This window comes from Dendrobates tinctorius, unplaced genomic scaffold (genome assembly GCF_039654945.1).
Source record: "Dendrobates tinctorius isolate UK_male_01 unplaced genomic scaffold, ASM3965494v1 ptg000017l, whole genome shotgun sequence".
NCBI lineage: Eukaryota > Metazoa > Chordata > Amphibia > Anura > Dendrobatidae > Dendrobates > Dendrobates tinctorius.
This window is the reverse complement of record NW_027361685.1, coordinates 13,613,044-13,635,521: the sequence shown is the minus strand read 5'-3', so window position 1 is coordinate 13,635,521 and position 22,478 is coordinate 13,613,044.

The following is a 22,478-nucleotide window of genomic DNA, read 5'->3' as shown; positions in this document are numbered from 1 at the left end:
TGGCCACAATTCCCCATCTTACTTCCATCCTCACCCTTTCCCCCCCAGCCATCTTTTCCCATCTAGATATATATCTACCATCCGACTATAGTGATAAGCTCTCTGCAGATTAATGATATACTATATCGGTCTGTGTTCCTGGAGGATAGCTTCTGCTCCACTAGATACCATTGATAAGATACATGGTGCTTCACGTCCAGCATTTATGGTGAATAACATATATTATTATGGGCAGTTGTTCTTTGAGATCAGTAGATTTAACATATGTCAAACTAAAAAGCGGGTCTGTAATATCCCGAAATTTCAAAGGTTCTGGTTACAATCGATAACTTCCTTGTCAATTCCTGAACCTGGTGGGAAAATTATATTTCCACCTTATTAAAACCAAGCCAGGTATATACTGAGCCTAATATGAAAAACTTACCCATCAACATTTTTTCTTTTCTTCTTTTTTCCATAAATTCCTTGATATTCCGGATTTCCAGTTTTTTAACAGGACATCGGGGGCCGATATGTCCTGGAACCCATGTTTCTCTCTGTGCCCTAGTACACTGTGCTTCTGGTCTCCGGCCCATACTGCTATTAGTGAGCAGAATGGATTCCCAAAATATTGGACTCCGTTCACCTCACTTTCTGAAGTGATGCAGCGTTCGGCTCATTCTGCTGATTTACTGCCCTCTGTGCCTGCTCCTCACGCTGTGAAGTTTGAGCTTATAATTATTTTCATTTAAACAATTAAAATAAAATCTACATAAAATTATCATGGTTAAAATATTTATACATTTAAATAGCCACAAAAATACTCATCAGTACATAAGAAATGATTCAGGCATTTATTCTGGACCTCATAACTTTTAGCCTGGTATCTTACCTCTCTGGTTTTCTGTCCATGACCCTGGTATCTTACCTCTCTGGTTTCCTGTCCATGACCCTAGTATATTACCTCTCTGGTTTTCTGTCCATGACCCTGGTATATTACATTTCTGGTTTCCTGTCCATGACCCTGGTATATTACCTCTCTGGCTTACTGTCCATGACACTGGTATATTACCTCTCTGGTTTTCTGTCCATGACCCTGGTATATTACATTTCTGGTTTCCTGTCCATGACCCTGGTATATTACCTTTCTGGTTTTCTGTCCATGACCCTGGTATATTACATTTCTGGTTTCCTGTCCATGACCCTGGTATATTACCTCTCTGGTTTTCTGTCCATGACCCTGGTATATTACATTTCTGGTTTCCTGTCCATGACCCTGGTATATTACCTTTCTGGTTTTCTGTCCATGACCCTGGTATATTACATTTCTGGTTTCCTGTCCATGACCCTGGTATATTACCTCTCTGGTTTTCTGTCCATGACCCTGGTATATTACATTTCTGGTTTCCTGTCCATTACTCTGGTATATTACCTCTCTGGTTTTCTGTCCATGACCCTGGTATATTTCCTCTCTGGTTTCTTGTCCATGACCCTGGTATATTACGTTTCTGGTTTCCTGTCTATGACCCTGGTATATTACCTCTCTGGTTTCCTGTCTATGACCCTGGTATATTACCTCTCTGGTTTACTGTCCACGACCCTGGTATATTACCTCTGGTTTTCTGTCCATGAACCTGGTATCTTACCTCTCTGGTTTGCTGTCCATGACCCTGGTATCTTACCTCACTGGTTTCCTGTCCGTGACCCTGTTATATTACCTTTCTTGTTTCCTGTCCATGATCCTGATATCCCACCTCTCTGGTTTCCTGTCCATGACCCTAGTATATTACCTCTCTGGTTTTCTGTTCATGACCCTGATATATTACGTTTCTAGGCTCCTGTCCATGACCCTCCATGACCCTGGTATATTACCTCTCTGGTTTCCTGTCCATGACCCTAGTATATTACCTCTCTGGTTTTCTGTCCATGACCCTGGTATATTACATTTCTGGTTTCCTGTCCATGACCCTGGTATATTACCTCTCTGGTTTTCTGTCCATGACCCTGGTATATTACATTTCTGGTTTCCTGTCCATGACCCTGGTATATTACCTTTCTGGTTTTCTGTCCTTGACCCTGGTATATTACATTTCTGGTTTCCTGTCCATGACCCTGGTATATAACCTTTCTGGTTTTCTGTCCATGACCCTGGTATATTACCTCTCTGGTTTTCTGTCCATGACCCTGGTATATTACATTTCTGGTTTTCAGTCCATGACCCTGGCATATTACCTTTCTGGTTTTCTGTCCATGACCCTGGTATATTACATTTCTGGTTTCCTGTCCATGACCCTGGTATATTACCTCTCTGGTTTTCTGTCCATGACCCTGGTATATTACATTTCTGGTTTCCTGTCCATGACCCTGGTATATTACCTTTCTGGTTTTCTGTCCATGACCCTGGTATATTACATTTCTGGTTTCCTGTCCATGACCCTGGTATATTACCTCTCTGGTTTTCTGTCCATGACCCTGGTATATTACATTTCTGGTTTCCTGTCCATTACTCTGGTATATTACCTCTCTGGTTTTCTGTCCATGACCCTGGTATATTTCCTCTCTGGTTTCTTGTCCATGACCCTGGTATATTACCTCTCTGGTTTCCTGTCTATGACCCTGGTATATTACCTCTCTGGTTTACTGTCCACGACCCTGGTATATTACCTCTGGTTTTCTGTCCATGAACCTGGTATCTTACCTCTCTGGTTTGCTGTCCATGACCCTGGTATCTTACCTCACTGGTTTCCTGTCCGTGACCCTGTTATATTACCTTTCTTGTTTCCTGTCCATGATCCTGATATCCCACCTCTCTGGTTTCCTGTCCATGACCCTAGTATATTACCTCTCTGGTTTTCTGTTCATGACCCTGATATATTACGTTTCTAGGCTCCTGTCCATGACCCTCCATGACCCTGGTATATTACCTCTCTGGTTTCCTGTCCATGACCCTAGTATATTACCTCTCTGGTTTTCTGTCCATGACCCTGGTATATTACATTTCTGGTTTCCTGTCCATGACCCTGGTATATTACCTCTCTGGTTTTCTGTCCATGACCCTGGTATATTACATTTCTGGTTTCCTGTCCATGACCCTGGTATATTACCTTTCTGGTTTTCTGTCCTTGACCCTGGTATATTACATTTCTGGTTTCCTGTCCATGACCCTGGTATATAACCTTTCTGGTTTTCTGTCCATGACCCTGGTATATTACCTCTCTGGTTTTCTGTCCATGACCCTGGTATATTACATTTCTGGTTTTCAGTCCATGACCCTGGCATATTACCTTTCTGGTTTTCTGTCCATGACCCTGGTATATTACATTTCTGGTTTCCTGTCCATTACTCTGGTATATTACCTCTCTGGTTTTCTGTCCATGACCCTGGTATATTTCCTCTCTGGTTTCTTGTCCATGACCCTGGTATATTACGTTTCTGGTTTCCTGTCTATGACCCTGGTATATTACCTCTCTGGTTTCCTGTCTATGACCCTGGTATATTACCTCTCTGGTTTACTGTCCACGACCCTGGTATATTACCTCTGGTTTTCTGTCCATGAACCTGGTATCTTACCTCTCTGGTTTGCTGTCCATGACCCTGGTATCTTACCTCACTGGTTTCCTGTCCGTGACCCTGGTATATTACCTTTCTTGTTTCCTGTCCATGATCCTGATATCCCACCTCTCTGGATTCCTGTCCACGACCCTGGTATGTTACCTCTCTGGTTTCCTGTCCACGACCCTGGTATATTACCTCTCTGGTTTACTGTTCATGCTGTTGTGAGCAGAATGAATTCCCACATTATTGAATTGAGTTGATTTTACTCTTTGAGCTCGGCACTATGGGGAATTCCATCCCAGAGCTTCCATCTAATATGGCGATCGGCTCTTTCTTTTTCTCCGTTCTCGGTGCCTGCTCTGCAGGCAGTGAAGTAAGAGCTCACTATGCTTTTTATTCAAATAGGTATTTTTGCTGAATTTTATTAAATGTTAACTAAAATGAACATGGATATAAATATTTATAAGTGCGCTAAAACACATATCAGGAACTTCCGGTGTGACAAGAGGTCTGTAAACCAGCTTCTCTCAGTGAGATTACTGGGACCTATTCAACCTTGCGACTGGCTAATTGCCTGTCAGTGAGACTCTCCAGACATCTCCATCGGCGGCGCATGGAGAGATTTATTAACAGAAGCGGGTCCCGGAAAAGTTTAAATCCCCACACACCACTAGAAGCGTGCAACAAGATGGCGCCCGACACTCCAAAAGCAAAGAAATCTAGTAAGTCCTCGGGCACAGCACCGCATACGATACAGACGGGGGAGGAAGAGGGGGAACTACCAGCAGGACTTAATATATCATATAAAGCTCTGGCTGCAGAGGAGGCTAAAATATTGGCACCAGACATAAAAAAGACTTGAACAAACAGTTTCTGCATCATTGCAGCAGCTGCAGGCTTCCATCACCCAGCAGTCTGAAGGCTTGATATAGCTGAGCACAGATTGAGTGCAGCAGAGGATGAACTTCAGTATATACAACTAAAGCTGAGAAAAGCCACAAAATTGAGCCTGCAATTGTCTGAAAAAGTAAATGATCTAGAAAACAGATCGAGGAGAAACAATCTAAGGATAATACGTCTCCCAGAATCTATCCCCCCTACTCATTTAATGAAGATTTGTATGGAGGAACTTCCCAGATCGTTGGGGATAGAAAACAGTATGAAAGTAGAAAGAGCCCCCAGAGTGGGTCCACCTCTGCCACAGCAGCACAATTCTCCCTCTCCTTCTAGTAGAGCAAGACCGGTAATTGTGAAATATCTGGACTTTGTGGCTAAATCTGTCCTTCTACAACATTACAGAAAAAAAGTCGACTCGGATCACTATTAGAGGCTACAAAGGTTTATTATTCAACGATTATTCCGTAGAAGTCACAAAGAAAAGGAGAGCATTTAGTGATCTGTGTACTGCAGTAGCTTAGCTACCGGGGGGGGGCAGAGGGGGCGGTGGCCCCGGGCCCCACGCTCTGATGGGGCCCACCCGAGCTATGCTATGTAACTATATCGGCGTGCAGATTGTGCCGATACAATTCCATGCTGCAGCAGGGAGTGAGTCATGTGACCGTTCTTCTGCAGAGGAGAGGGGGAGGGGAGGTGACTCACTCAATCCTGGCTGAGCGCGCTCTCCTTGAAAGCTCCCTGCTGCAGAGAAGTCATCAGCTCCAGCAGCAGCCTGGACGCGGGGGGCTCTGCCTCTGCCTGTGAGCTGAGTTCACTGTCTGCTCTGCACTTGATTGCTTCTGACTGAGAGGAGCCTGACAGCTGAGGAGCCGCTGCTCCAGGACCAGTGGACACTGCACACAGCATGGGGATTGATGAGTATCTATGTTAATTGCTATTTGAAGTGTCTAATCTGTTGCTTTGGATATATACATACAACTTACTGCTATTGGGGTGTAATATTCATTACATGATGCTCTCCTTACGTGTTACATAGTTTTCAGGCACTTTGCAGCGGTCACTGATGCGCTATATGGCGATGCTTTGTCTTGGCCTGGGAATTTACTGCACTTTGGGACTGAGAGAAAACCAGGAAAAGTGCAAACTAGAGATCGCACTGCTGGCTGCAGTCACTGAGCTGTGCAGAGAGAGCGGCGCATCCTCCCTGGCAGAGGGAGGGTTAAACCAGTGTATCACCTTATCTCGCTGTTTGTGCTGGCGTGTAATTATTAACCTACCCGTTACCAGGCTGACCGCGAGTCCTGGAGGATTAGGGGATGTGCACACGTTGTGGATTACTCTGCGGATTTTTCCGCACGGATTTGGCCAAATCCACAGGTAAATCCACAGGTTAAATGACCGGCGTTTTACCTGCGGATTTAGTGCAGATTTTGTGCGGATTTCCCCTGCGTTTTTACACCTGCAGATTCCGCACAAAGAATTGACATATTGCAGATTTAAATCCGCAGAAAATCCTCAGCGTGTGCACTGTGTTCTTCATTTCTCATAGACTGTACTGTACAACGCAGCAGAAACTGCTGATCCGCAGGACCAAGTCCACTGCAGATCCGCAGCAGAATCCGCATCGTGTGCACACAGCCTAACTAGTGTTTGCTGCTCCTACTGGGAAGTGAAGTCTGGCACTTGTAGTGCCACAGCAGCAGTTAGTGCTTGGTGACAAATAGCTGTGGAATAGTGTTTTTCTATGCAGCGATTGTTAGTGGCATGGACATGTTACTAGTGTGATATATTAGTATCAGTAATGCAGGTGACTTATCTCTAACCCTACAATGTGGGGAGCTACGGGGGGGGGAGGGAGGTCACCCCGGGACCAGCGCTCTGAGGGGACCCACCCACAGCACGCCGATAGTGTTACATTCTGCGGCAGATCAGGCAGAATCGATCTCCCTGCTCTGCCACCTGGCCGCTATGGGGCCCGTGAGCAGGCGCTAGGGCCCTGCGCCAGCAGTGGGTCCCCACCTGTCATTGCAAAATCAACTGTGTTGGCTGGAGGCCATTTCAGCTGACTGCATTGATGAGAGGAGGAGCATTACGCTCCCTCTCCCATCATCCCCCTCTCATCAGCTTCTGATGTCACTAACGCCAACACTGACAGGGGGTCGCGAAGACGTCACTACTCGGAGCCTACAGTCCGGAGATGTGCGGGAGCTCGCAGCAGTGAAGAAACCAGGAGGAAAGGTGAGTTTTGGATTTATTTTTTATGAGGCTGCCTATGGGGTGCATTATATAAAGGGCTGCATTATTCTATAGGGTCTGCCTATGGGGAGTGCATTATACTATACTGAGGACTATAGTGAACTTGTCTGGCACATTATACTATATGGAGGCTATCTAGCGGGCCATCATACAGTGTGGAGATTACAGTGTTGGAGCTATCAAACAATTTGGGGAATACTAAGCGGTCAGTGTATATACAGTGAGGGGGGATTAGACTGTGTATAGGGGAGCATCATACTGTGTATAGGGGAGCATCATACTGTGTATAGGGGAGCATCATACTGTGTATAGGGGAGCATCATACAGTGTATAGGGGAGCATCATACAGTGTATAGGGGAGCATCATACAGTGTATAGGGGAGCATCATACAGTGTATAGGGGAGCATCATACAGTGTATAGGAGAGCATCATACAGTGTATAGGGGAGCATCATACAGTGTATAGGGGAGCATCATACAGTGTATAGGGGAGCATCATACTGTGTATAGGGGAGCATCATACTGTGTATAGGGGAGCATCATACAGTGTATAGGGGAGCATCATACTGTGTATAGGGGAGCATCATACAGTGTATAGGGGAGCATCATACAGTGTATAGGGGAGCATCATACAGTGTATAGGGGAGCATCATACAGTGTATAGGGGAGCATCATACAGTGTATAGGGGAGCATCATACAGTGTATAGGAGAGCATCATACAGTGTATAGGGGAGCATCATACAGTGTATAGGGGAGCATCATACTGTGTATAGGGGAGCATCATACAGTGTATAGGGGAGCATCATACTGTGTATAGGGGAGCATCATACAGTGTATAGGGGAGCATCATACAGTGTATAGGGGAGCATCATACAGTGTATAGGGGGCCATCATACAGTGTATAGGGGAGCATCATACTGTGTATAGGGGAGCATCATACAGTGTATAGGGGAGCATCATACAGTGTATAGGGGAGCATCATACTGTGTATAGGGGAGCATCATACAGTGTATAGGGGAGCATCATACTGTGTATAGGGGAGCATCATACAGTGTATAGGGGAGCATCATACAGTGTATAGGGGAGCATCATACTGTGTATAGGGGAGCATCATACAGTGTGTAGGGGAGCATCATACTGTGTATAGGGGAGCATCATACAGTGTATAGGGGAGCATCATACTGTGTATAGGGGAGCATCATACAGTGTATAGGGGAGCATCATACTGTGTATAGGGGAGCATCATACAGTGTATAGGGGAGCATCATACAGTGTATAGGGGGGCATCATACAGTGTATAGGGGAGCATCATACAGTGTATAGGGGAGCATCATACTGTGTGTAGGGGAGCATCATACTGTGTATAGGGGAGCATCATACTGTGTATAGGGGAGCATCATACTGTGTATAGGGGATCATCATACAGTGTATAGGGAGCATCATACAGTGTATAGGGGAGCATCATACTGTGTATAGGGGAGCATCATACTGTGTATAGGGGAGCATCATACAGTGTATAGGGGAGCATCATACTGTGTATAGGGGAGCATCATACAGTGTATAGGGGAGCATCATACAGTGTATAGGGGAGCATCATACAGTATATAGGGGAGCATCATACAGTGTATAGGGGAGCATCATACTGTGTATAGGGGAGCATCATACAGTGTGTAGGGGAGCATCATACTGTGTATAGGGGAGCATCATACAGTGTATAGGGAGCATCATACAGTGTATAGGGGAGCATCATACTGTGTATAGGGGAGCATCATACTGTGTATAGGGGAACATCATACAGTGTATAGGGGAGCATCATACTGTGTATAGGGGAGCATCATACAGTGTATAGGGGAGCATCATACAGTGTATAGGGGAGCATCATACAGTATATAGGGGAGCATCATACAGTGTATAGGGGAGCATCATACTGTGTATAGGGGAGCATCATACAGTGTGTAGGGGAGCATCATACTGTGTATAGGGGAGCATCATACAGTGTGTAGGGGAGCATCATACTGTGTGTAGGGGAGCATCATACTGTGTATAGGGGAGCATCATACTGTGTATAGGGGATCATCATACAGTGTATAGGGAGCATCATACAGTGTATAGGGGAGCATCATACAGTGTATAGGGGAGCATCATACAGTGTATAGGGGAGCATCATACTGTGTATAGGGGAGCATCATACTGTGTATAGGGGAGCATAGAATCATAGAATCATAGAATCGTAGAGTTGGAAGGGACCTCCTGGGCCATCTGGTCCAACCCCCTGCTCAAAGCAGGATTCGCTAAATCATCCCAGTCAGATGTCTGTCCAGCCTCTGTTTGAAGACTTCCATTGAAGGAGAACTCACCACTTCTCGTGGCAGCCTGTTCCACTCATTGATCACTCTAACTGTCAAAAAGTTTTTTCTAATATCTAATCTGTGTCTCTTCCCATTCAGTTTCATCCCATTGCTTCTAGTCTTTCCTTGTGCAAATGAGAATAAAGTTGATCCTTCTACAATGTGACAGCCCTTTAGATATTTGTAGACAGCTATTAAGTCTCCTCTCAGTCTTCTCTTTTGCAAACTAAACATTCCCAAATCCTGCAACCTTTCCTCATAAGACAGGGTTTGCAGACCGGTCACCATTCTGGTCGCTCTTTTCTGAACTTGCTCCAGTTTGTTGATGTCTTTTTTAAAATGTGGTGCCCAAAACTGGACACAATATTCCAGATGAGGTCTGACCAAAGAGGAGTAGAGGGAAATAATGACTTCACGTGATCTAGACTGTATGCTTCTGTTAATACATCCTAGAATTGCATTTGCCTTTTTTGCTGCTGCATCACACTGTTGACTCATATTCAGTCTGTGATCTATTAGTATACCCAAGTCTTTTTCACATGTGCTGTCACTTATATCATACAGTGATATATATCACTATATACAGTGATATAGGGGAGCATCATACTGTGTATAGGGGATCATCATACAGTGTATAGGGAGCATCATACAGTGTATAGGGGAGCATCATACAGTGTATAGGGGAGCATCATACTGTGTATAGGGGAGCATCATACAGTGTATAGGGGAGCATCATACAGTGTATAGGGGAGCATTATACAGTGTATAGGGGAGCATCATACTGTGTATAGGGGAGCATCATACAGTGTATAGGGGAGCATCATACAGTGTATAGGGGAGCATCATACAGTGTATAGGGGAGCATCATACAGTGTATAGGGGAGCATCATACTGTGTGTAGGGGAGCATCATACTGTGTATAGGGGAGCATCATACTGTGTATAGGGGATCATCATACAGTGTATAGGGAGCATCATACAGTGTATAGGGGAGCATCATACAGTGTATAGGGGAGCATCATACAGTGTATAGGGGAGCATCATACTGTGTATAGGGGAGCATCATACTGTGTATAGGGGAGCATCATACAGTGTATAGGGGAGCATCATACAGTGTATAGGGGAGCATCATACAGTGTATAGGGGAGCATCATACTGTGTATAGGGGAGCATCATACAGTGTGTAGGGGAGCATCATACTATGTATAGGGGAGCATCATACAGTGTAGGGGAGCATCATACAGTGTATAGGGGAGCATCATACAGTGTATAGGGGAGCATCATACTGTGTATAGGGGAGCATCATACTGTGTATAGGGGAGCATCATACAGTGTATAGGGGAGCATCATACTGTGTATAGGGGAGCATCATACAGTGTATAGGGGAGCATCATACAGTGTATAGGGGAGCATCATACTGTGTATAGGGGAGCATCATACAGTGTATAGGGGAGCATCATACAGTGTGTAGGGGAGCATCATACAGTGTATAGGGGAGCATCATACAGTGTATAGGGGAGCATCATACAGTGTATAGGGGAGCATCATACAGTGTGTAGGGGAGCATCATACAGTGTATAGGGGAGCATCATACTGTGTATAGGGGAGCATCATACAGTGTATAGGGAAGCATCATACAGTGTATAGGGGAGCATCATACTGTGTATAGGGGAGCATCATACAGTGTATAGGGGAGCATCATACAGTGTATAGGGGAGCATCATACAGTGTATAGGGGAGCATCATACTGTGTATAGGGGAGCATCATACAGTGTATAGGGGAGCATCATACTGTGTATAGGGGAGCATCATACAGTGTATAGGGGAGCATCATACAGTGTATAGGGGAGCATCATACTGTGTATAGGGGAGCATCATACAGTGTATAGGGGAGCATCATACTGTGTATAGGGGAGCATCATACAGTGTATAGGGGAGCATCATACTGTGTATAGGGGAGCATCATACTGTGTATAGGGGAGCATCATACAGTGTATAGGGGAGCATCATACAGTTTATAGGGGAGCATCATACTGTGTATAGGGGAGCATCATACAGTGTGTAGGGGAGCATCATACTGTGTATAGGGGAGCATCATACAGTGTGTAGGGGAGCATCATACTGTGTGTAGGGGAGCATCATACTGTGTATAGGGGAGCATCATACTGTGTATAGGGAGCATCATACTGTGTATAGGGGATCATCATACAGTGTATAGGGAGCATCATACAGTGTATAGGGGAGCATCATACAGTGTATAGGGGAGCATCATACTGTGTATAGGGGAGCATCATACTGTGTATAGGGGAGCATCATACTGTGTATAGGGGAGCATCATACAGTGTATAGGGGAGCATCATACAGTGTATAGGGGAGCATCATACAGTGTATAGGGGAGCATCATACTGTGTATAGGGGAGCATCATACAGTGTGTAGGGGAGCATCATACTATGTATAGGGGAGCATCATACAGTGTAGGGGAGCATCATACAGTGTATAGGGGAGCATCATACAGTGTATAGGGGAGCATCATACTGTGTATAGGGGAGCATCATACTGTGTATAGGGGAGCATCATACAGTGTATAGGGGAGCATCATACTGTGTATAGGGGAGCATCATACAGTGTATAGGGGAGCATCATACAGTGTATAGGGGAGCATCATACAGTGTATAGGGGAGCATCATACTGTGTATAGGGGAGCATCATACAGTGTATAGGGGAGCATCATACAGTGTGTAGGGGAGCATCATACAGTGTATAGGGGAGCATCATACAGTGTATAGGGGAGCATCATACAGTGTATAGGGGAGCATCATACTGTGTATAGGGGAGCATCATACAGTGTATAGGGAAGCATCATACAGTGTATAGGGGAGCATCATACTGTGTATAGGGGAGCATCATACAGTGTATAGGGGAGCATCATACAGTGTATAGGGGAGCATCATACAGTGTATAGGGGAGCATCATACTGTGTGTAGGGGAGCATCATACAGTGTATAGGGGAGCATCATACAGTGTATAGGGGAGCATCATACAGTGTATAGGGGAGCATCATACTGTGTATAGGGGAGCATCATACAGTGTATAGGGAAGCATCATACAGTGTATAGGGGAGCATCATACTGTGTATAGGGGAGCATCATACAGTGTATAGGGGAGCATCATACAGTGTATAGGGGAGCATCATACAGTGTATAGGGGAGCATCATACTGTGTATAGGGGAGCATCATACAGTGTATAGGGGAGCATCATACTGTGTATAGGGGAGCATCATACAGTGTATAGGGGAGCATCATACAGTGTATAGGGGAGCATCATACTGTGTATAGGGGAGCATCATACAGTGTATAGGGGAGCATCATACTGTGTATAGGGGAGCATCATACAGTGTATAGGGGAGCATCATACTGTGTATAGGGGAGCATCATACTGTGTATAGGGGAGCATCATACAGTGTATAGGGGAGCATCATACAGTTTATAGGGGAGCATCATACTGTGTATAGGGGAGCATCATACAGTGTGTAGGGGAGCATCATACTGTGTATAGGGGAGCATCATACAGTGTGTAGGGGAGCATCATACTGTGTGTAGGGGAGCATCATACTGTGTATAGGGGAGCATCATACTGTGTATAGGGAGCATCATACTGTGTATAGGGGATCATCATACAGTGTATAGGGAGCATCATACAGTGTATAGGGGAGCATCATACAGTGTATAGGGGAGCATCATACTGTGTATAGGGGAGCATCATACTGTGTATAGGGGAGCATCATACTGTGTATAGGGGAGCATCATACAGTGTATAGGGGAGCATCATACAGTGTATAGGGGAGCATCATACTGTGTATAGGGGAGCATCATACAGTGTGTAGGGGAGCATCATACTATGTATAGGGGAGCATCATACAGTGTAGGGGAGCATCATACAGTGTATAGGGGAGCATCATACAGTGTATAGGGGAGCATCATACAGTGTATAGGGGAGCATCATACTGTGTATAGGGGAGCATCATACAGTGTATAGGGGAGCATCATACAGTGTATAGGGGAGCATCATACTGTGTATAGGGGAGCATCATACAGTGTATAGGGGAGCATCATACAGTGTATAGGGGAGCATTATACAGTGTATAGGGGAGCATCATACAGTGTATAGGGGAGCATCATACAGTGTATAGGGGAGCATCATACAGTGTGTAGGGGAGCATCATACAGTGTGTAGGGGAGCATCATACAGTGTATAGGGGAGCATCATACAGTGTATAGGGGAGCATCATACTGTGTATAGGGGAGCATCATACAGTGTATAGGGAAGCATCATACAGTGTATAGGGGAGCATCATACAGTGTATAGGGGAGCATCATACAGTGTATAGGGGAGCATCATACAGTGTATAGGGGAGCATCATACTGTGTATAGGGGAGCATCATACAGTGTATAGGGGAGCATCATACAGTGTATAGGGGAGCATCATACTGTGTATAGGGGAGCATCATACAGTGTATAGGGGAGCATCATACAGTGTATAGGGGAGCATCATACTGTGTGTAGGGGAGCATCATACTGTGTGTAGGGGAGCATCATACAGTGTATAGGGGAGCATCATACTGTGTGTAGGGGAGCATCATACTGTGTATAGGGGAGCATCATACAGTGTATAGGGGAGCATCATACAGTGTATAGGGGAGTATCATACTGTGTATAGGGGAGCATCATACAGTGTATAGGGAAGCATCATACAGTGTATAGGGGAGCATCATACTGTGTATAGGGGAGCATCATACAGTGTATAGGGGAGCATCATACAGTGTATAGGGGAGCATCATACAGTGTATAGGGGAGCATCATACTGTGTATAGGGGAGCATCATACAGTGTATAGGGGAGCATCATACAGTGTATAGGGGAGCATCATACTGTGTATAGGGGAGCATCATACAGTGTATAGGGGAGCATCATACTGTGTATAGGGGAGCATCATACAGTGTATAGGGGAGCATCATACAGTGTATAGGGGAGCATCATACAGTGTATAGGGGAGCATCATACAGTGTATAGGGGAGCATCATACTGTGTATAGGGGAGCATCATACAGTGTATAGGGGAGCATCATACTGTGTGTAGGGGAGCATCATACTGTGTATAGGGGAGCATCATACAGTGTATAGGGGAGCATCATACAGTGTATAGGAGAGCATCATACTGTGTATAGGGTTGTTCTGAAACCTTCTACCCTTTTACTGGGAACCAGGCCTTCCCGGCTTCCAGAAAGCTTTCAGAAGCTAGTAAACTACTTATGTATGGCCACTAAAATCCACATTGCGGCAAAGTGGAAGTCGCCCTCACTGCCAATATCTATGGTGAAAGAGAAGATGAGCGACATTATGTTATTCTCATTTGTGGCCCCAGCGTTTCCTGTAGAATAAATCCCTTTCTCACACAGTCCTGTAGTAATGACTTTGTTCTCACGTTTTGTAGGAGGGTTCGTCTGACTCCATCTTATGTTATCAGTATAAGTGCGAGAGATGAGAAGACCGACGACCGCAGTTTTACCGTGTGTGTCCGGCGTCAGTTCTACAGTGTGAGAGATGCAGGGTCTGTGACCGAAGCTGGGGTTATACGGTGTATACTGTAAGAGAATGGTCAGCCATAATATACTGAGCGGCCATGTTGTCTCTAGCAGTCATCTTGTCAAAAGTTAGAGAAGATTCAACTTTTACAAAAGAACTAATAAAATGTACTTAATGGAGGATGGAAAATGAGATCATGTCTCTTACCAACTTCAGTAGATGTGCATAGAGGAAGATTGGATCAATAGGGCCACAGGTCACTAAATATATGGTCAGTATGCTTATACGTGATAGTGTGGTAGCAAAGAGTAAAGTAATTAGAATGTCAGGATGTAAGAATTTATGGACATAGATTGGAGACAATGATAAGATTTTAGGACAGTAGCCATAGATACCAATGACTTATGGGTTTTAGTTTTGCTTGGAGAAAAGTTAATTCATATCTTCGTATTATGTCATTATATTCTCTGTTCTAAACCACGTTCCTGTAGATTACCATGAAAACGCCTTAGAATTATAATGTTAACGCCCTCTGCGGCAAAATGCAGCTTTCTTTGTTCTGATAAAGTATAAGAAGCCCCTGTTACTGTCGCTCGAGGCCATTCCATCGCCATCATGCCGCTGTGCCTCACCATGGCCAGGGCACAGAGCCTTATCATCGCCAGACTTCCTAGCGAATCTCTGCCCGTCTGAATCCCTGTTTTTGCCCGCATATTCCAGCTCCTCTGTTATTCTGTATCTGTTTTGCTGTGTATCTCCGAATAAACTTCAACCTCAGCTTGATAAGAGATCGTCTGTGGAACTTCTTCCCGACTCTTCCAGCTCTCAGTAGAACTTTTTCTTACAAGTGGCGATTGCCAGCCAGGAGGAGCGGCTCCGGAGAGCTGCCTCCAGAAGAACCACCGGAAGAAGCTGCAGATGAGGGCTTGGAGGTTGGAAGAATGAAGAGAAAAACATAAAAGAAACGCGTGTGGCCATACGTTAAACCGGTCAAAGGAAGCCAGCCTGAAGGAGAACCTCTCGTGATCGCTCTGAAACCGCCTGCCCGATTTTTTTATAAGAAAATTACAGAAGAAAAAAAGACTATAAAAATATATGAGAAGAAGCTATCTACAAGGACGTGAGAATTTGTTGTGCCGGGTAGCAAGAAGCTTTAAAAGGGCGTGGGGAGACGCTTGGCAAGCGTAACGAGTGAGGCTGGAATCACGGCTGCACCTCTTTTGATATCTGGTCGACCCCAAACAGCTGCAGCGAGGTCTTCCATCTGAGAGGTGTGAGTATCTAACTTTGTTTAAATTGCATTTGTTGATACTAGAACAGAGTAAAATTCGTCCTTGTAGACCACTGTAAATATGGAGTGGTTACGGAAGCAGGCAGAGAAATATGCTGGCACACCCCAGCTGGAGGGGGTTAATGTGGAAACCACGTGGTTAAATTGTATGCGTTGGTTTACCACAGAGAACAGGGAACTAGATAGAAAAAATTCGCTAGGGTAAGCTTATAGTCAAGTAGCGGCTTTGTGTAAGACAGTCATAACTTTTGATCAGGCTCTTGATAGGCAGCTTACACAACAATATGTTAACATGATCACCCGGGGAGGGGCAGCAAATAGGGAGAGATTAGAAAAGCTGAGTGAGATGCTGGAGCTAGCACAGAAGCACAGAGAGGAGGGGTGCGAGCAGCAGCAGCAGCTGAGAGCAGTTATGTCACAGATGGACACTGCAGCTTCGAGACACAGTGCTGATGTAAATACAGTTGTAGACTGGAGAAGAGAGTTAGGAGAATGAGTGAAGTAGTACATAACAAGATATAGTGTCCCAACAGCTCCAGCTTATGCAGACACAGTTGAGGAAAGATATATTGTCCCGACAGCTCCAGCACATGCAGACCCTAGGTTAGGTGTGATGCTGCTTCAACCCCGAGAGAAAAAAATCCTAGGCCAAATGTTCCTGGTCCATCTTAAATTTATTAAAAAAAATGTTGCCTAATTGGGAGGAAAGTAAAGGAGTGTTTTGTTAGGACGATGCAATCCGAGGTGAGGGGTGATGAGTCTAATGTTTTTGCGTACCATTCACCTCGGGGTGTATCTGCTGATTCGGGGAGGCCAGGGGTTCCAGGGGGGTACGGCCAGGTACCGAGAATGGGCAGGTTCCGTTCGGCAGAGCCCCCAAGGGATCCCATGAGGGGTCCTCCCTTGTGTTACTTTTGTGGACATCTGGGACATGTTAGACGTTTTTGTCCCAGCCTTGTGCCAGGGATTGTTCCCCGAGAACCCCGGGCACCATTTAACCCCAACAGACGCGGGAGTTCTCCAGACCACCTTTCGGAGTTAGACCTCCGTATCCAGCAGTGAATGACCCTAGGCAGTATCAGCAGTATAATGGTCTTCAAATGGTTAACCCAGTTTTACAGGTGCCTTCTGCTCCTGTTCCTTCCCCAACGGCTTTCACTCATCCGTGCCCGGAGGTCCATGTCATTCAGGGAGGGGTCGCTCCTCCTCGTCCCTACGCTCCCCTGATCAAGGAGCTACGGGAACATGAGGACCGGACCCTGACTAAGGATCTCTTTGGGGCGGAGATGGCAGCTGTTGGACGGAAGCCATGCCCAGATGGGGATGATGGATTTTTTGGGCTTCCCACCGCAGGTAACACTGATTAATGGAGTGCTCCCCCTGTTCCCCTTACCCTCCTTGCCCCCCTTTCCCTGGGCAGGGACGGTAGACCTTATGTCAGAGGGAGAATAGAGGGGCTGCCTTGGGAAGACATCCTCATCGATACAGGAGCCTCAGTTTTAATCATAGAATCGTAGAGTTGGAAGGGACCTCCTGGGCCATCTGGTCCAACCCCCTGCTCAAAGCAGGATTCGCTAAATCATCCCAGTCAGATGTCTGTCCAGCCTCTGTTTGAAGACTTCCATTGAAGAACTCACCACTTCTCGTGGCAGCTTGTTCCACTCATTGATCACTCTAACTGTCAAAAAGTTTTTTCTAATATCTAATCTGTGTCTCCTCCCATTCAGTTTCATCCCATTGCTTCTAGTCTTTCCTTGTGCATAACTGGCGTAGTGATCGGACCCAAAGAGTGGTCGTAAATGGCTGCACATCCAGTTGGAAGAATGTCTCAAGTGGGGTACCACAGGGCTCTGTCCTGGGCCCTGTATTGTTCAACATCTTTATCAACGATTTAGATGAAGGAATTGAGGGTAAACTGATTAAATTTGCTGATGACACAAAGCTAGGAGGGATAGCTAATACTAGAGAAGAGAGAGAGAGGATTCAAAAAGATTTAAATAAACTGGAGAAGTGGGCAGCAACTAACAGAATGGTTTTTAACAGGGAGAAATGCAAAGTACTACATCTGGGCAATAAAAATGAAAAAAGCATATATAGAATGGGAGGAATAGGGCTAAGTGACAGCACATGTGAAAAAGACTTGGGTATACTAATAGATCACAGACTGAATATGAGTCAACAGTGTGATGCAGCAGCAAAAAAGGCAAATGCAATTCTAGGATGTATTAACAGAAGCATACAGTCTAGATCACGTGAAGTCATTATTTCCCTCTACTCCTCTTTGGTCAGACCTCATCTGGAATATTGTGTCCAGTTTTGGGCACCACATTTTAAAAAAGACATCAACAAACTGGAGCAAGTTCAGAAAAGAGCGACCAGAATGGTGACCGGTCTGCAAACCCTGTCTTATGAGGAAAGGTTGCAGGATTTGGGAATGTTTAGTTTGCAAAAGAGAAGACTGAGAGGAGACTTAATAGCTGTCTACAAATATCTAAAGGGCTGTCACATTGTAGAAGGATCAACTTTATTCTCATTTGCACAAGGAAAGACTAGAAGCAATGGGATGAAACTGAATGGGAGGAGACACAGATTAGATATTAGAAAAAACTTTTTGACAGTTAGAGTGATCAATGAGTGGAACAGGCTGCCATGAGAAGTTGTGAGTTCTCCTTCAATGGAAGTCTTCAAACAGAGGCTGGACAGACATCTGACTGGGATGATTTAGCGAATCCTGCTTTGAGCAGGGGGTTGGACCAGATGGCCCAGGAGGTCCCTTCCAACTCTATGATTCTATGATTCTATGATTCTATGATTCTATATCTACAGCATTTCCTTGATCCACCCAATCAGTGATTCCATCATAGAAGGAAATTAAGTTAGTCTGACATGACTTATTAGTTACAAACCCATGCTGACTCTGTTTAATCACTTCATTCTTATCCAGGTATTGACATACATGTTGTTTAATAATTTGTTCAAAGATCTTTCCTGGTATAGAAGTCAGACTCACCGGCCTATAGTTGCCTGGGTCCACCTTCTTCCCCTTTTTGAAAATAGGAACAACATTTGCTCTTCTCCAGTCTTCTGGGACTTTTCCTGTTCTCCAAGAATTTTCAAAGATTATGGAGAGGGGTTCAGAAATTTCTTCTGCTATCTCCTTCAGTACTCTGGGGTGTAATTCATCTGGACCTGGTGACTTGAATTCATTTAGGTTAGCTAAGTGTTTCCTCACTATCTTTCTGTTTATAGATATCCTGGATTCTTCTATTCCCTTAATAGGACAGTGAAGAACAGTTGATGTTACATTTCCTTTCTGAGAGAAAACAGATGCAAAATAGGAATTTTAAAGTTCGGCCTTCTCAACATCCTGTCTTACCATTTCATCATTTTCATCCTGTAAAAATCCTATAGCATCTTTGACTTTTCTTTTACTTTTGACATATCCCCAAAATCCTTTATTATTGCTTTTGACATCTCTTGCAAGCCTCAATTCATTGTCAGCTTTAGCTAATCTGATTTGTGCCCTGCAGGTTCTGCAGACAGCATTATATTCTTCTTTAGATATGCCTCCCTCTTTCCATTTTATAAACATGTTTTTCTTCCTTTTTAGCATGTGTTTAAGTTCTGTGTTCATCCATCCTGGCTTCCTTAAATGCTTCCTATTCTTCCCTCTTTTCGGAATTGTTAACAATTGTGCTTTGAGAATTTCATTTTTCAAGATTTCCCATCCTTCCTGGACATTTTTGTCTTTAAGGATATCCAGCCATTGGATCCCACCAATTCTCTTTCTGAATCCCTTAAAATCTGCCTTTCTGAAATCTAACCTTGACGTCTGAGTCTTCACAGGTCTTCCTCCTCTAGTTATCCAAAATTCTAAAATAGCATGGTCGCTACCTCCTAGGGTCCCAGCCACTTTTACCTCCTCAACCATTTCCTCCCTGTTTATAAGGATTAGATCCAAGGTAGCAGTTCCCCTTGTTTTCTCCCCTACCTTTTGGAAGATAAAGTTGTCAGCAAGAGAGGATAAGAATTTCCTTGACCTGTTAGTTTTGCCTGAGAGAGATTCCCAACAAATGTCTGGATAGTTGAAATCTCCCATGACAACTATGTCATATTTTTTGGAGAACTTGGCCATTTGATGCATAAAGAGTTCATCCATATCTTCAGCTTGCACAGGCGGCCTGTAGTAAATGCCTACAATGGTGTCCTTTCCATTGTTCTGTCCTTGTATTCTTACCCAAACAGTTTCCACAGAACTTCCAGTCTCTGAAGCTTCAATCTCTGTGCAGATATACGCGTTTCTAACATACAATGCGACACCTCCTCCTCGTTTATCAAGTCTGTTTCTTGAAAATAAGTTGTATCCTTCTAGTCTTGTATTCCAATCATGTGTATCATCCCACCAAGTTTCAGTGATTCCAATGACATCATATTTCTTTTCCTGTGTTAGTAGTTCCAATTCTCCTTGTTTGTTGCCCATGCTTTGTGCATTAGTATAGAAACATTTTAGTTTGTGATTGGTTTCTCTTTCTCCAATATTTTTATTATTTAGATTCTTTTGTCTTTGTTCTTCCTTTCCACTTCTAATAGCAGAGTTCTCAATAGTATTTGTCAGATGTATGGCTTTTTCTGGTCTTTTGCTTCCCTTCCCATGTTGTTCTAGTTTAAAGCTCTCCTTACAAGTGTAGCAAGGCGACTTCCAAATATATCTTTTCCAGTCTTCGTAAGGTGCACCCCATCTCTAGCAAGTAGTCCATCGTAAAGGTAATTCACTCCGTGATCCATAAATCCAAATCGTTCCTGACGGCACCATCGACGTAGCCAGTTAGTAACAAGACACAAACTGCAGTCACCCCCTGGACTGCCTGAGACTAACAATTTTGTTAGAATTTGGGGGCTCCTGTATTCAAGCAGTAAAAAGTCATCCAGTGAACCTGAGATTTCAGGACACAGGGGGATCGACGCAAAGGGGTCTTCGATGCACTTTTAGGGTAAACCCACAGTTACGGTATACTATTTTGGGAACTGATGTTTTGGGAGCAATGGGAATTGTTGATTTCTGTAATTGTTCCTGTGGAGGAGGAAGAGTAGAGTCATAAATTACCCAATGCTAGTTTCGGAATATGTGATAGTGAGAATGTTGAAAATGCTGACAATGATGCTTTAAAGAATGAATTGAAGCAGAGGTTCCCTGAATTGTGGATCTCAAAGAAAACTGATTGTGGGTTAATGCAAACTCAGGTTAAAATTGATGGTGAAAAACTGCCACCTTTCCAGCGTCAGTACCGTATTCCTGAGGATGCAATCCCTTACATAAGAGTAGCAGTCAGTGAATTGGAGAAACAAGGTGTTGTTGTAAAAGGTAATTCTCCATGTAATAGTCCTATTCTACCTTTAAAAAAGGAAGATGGCAGTTTTCGAATGGTAGTAGACCTGAGACTTGTAAATAAGTACACTCCCTCAGCTGCTCACCTTGTTGCATCTGTCCCTGAAGTTATGTCACAGCTGAGGAGTGATTGTAAAGTGTTTTCTTGTTTGGACATTGCAAATGGCTTTTTCTCAGTACCCCTAACACCTGAATCTGCCCTCCGCTTCGCATTCACTTTTGAGAATGTGCAATACTTGTTCACGCGGTTGCCCATGGGATTTCACAGTTCTCCTGTGTATTTCGATCAGGCATTGGCTCAGATGTTAGAACCCCTTGGCTACGGAGACAAAGTCTTACAGTATGTGGATGATTTATTGATTCAAACTGTCGATGAAGGTGAACACAGAGAAACCCTTGAAAATGTTTGTCAGGCTTTACAAGATGCAGGGCTCAAAATGAGTCTAGATAAAGTACAATTGATGAAATCAGAGGTTAAATTTCTGGGTGTGTCTGTCTCAGCAGAAGGAAAGAAACCCATGCATGACAGGGTTAAAGCTATTCAGGCTGTTCCCATACCAACCAATATCACTGAGCTCAGAAAATTTTTGGGTCTTATTAATTTTTCCAGAGAATTCATTGAAGATTTTGCTTATTTGGCTAAACCACTGTATGATTTATTGAAAAATGTTGATAATGACTTTGACCCTGTTAATGTGGAGGGAACCGCCTTACAGGCTTTTGAGGGATTGAAGCGCGCCCTTACGGCAGCTGCTGCATTGATTAACCCTGACCCTTCCCAGCCTTTTTACATTCAGACTCACACTGGTGATATTTCTATTTCTTCGGTGCTCCTACAAAAATGACCCAAAGAAAGCCCAGAAGTGTCTAGTGTCAGTTGTATGCCCTAGGTTATTACTCCAGGTTGCTTACCCCCGTGGAAAAAGGATTCACTCAGTGCATGAAGCACCTACTGGGCGTGCACTGGACTGTGAATCAAGTGAAGCATATAGTGGGATTTGCTCCTTTAATTTTACATACCCCGCATGTCACCTTAAAAACTTTGCTGAAGGGAAAAGCTTCAGGTATTAATTCACAGAGAATGGCCCAATGGATCATTGATTTTGAGACTAGAGACTTACAAGTCGAAGTGGGTGAGAAATATCACTTAGCCCAGATGATGCAATATGCAGGAAAAACTCAC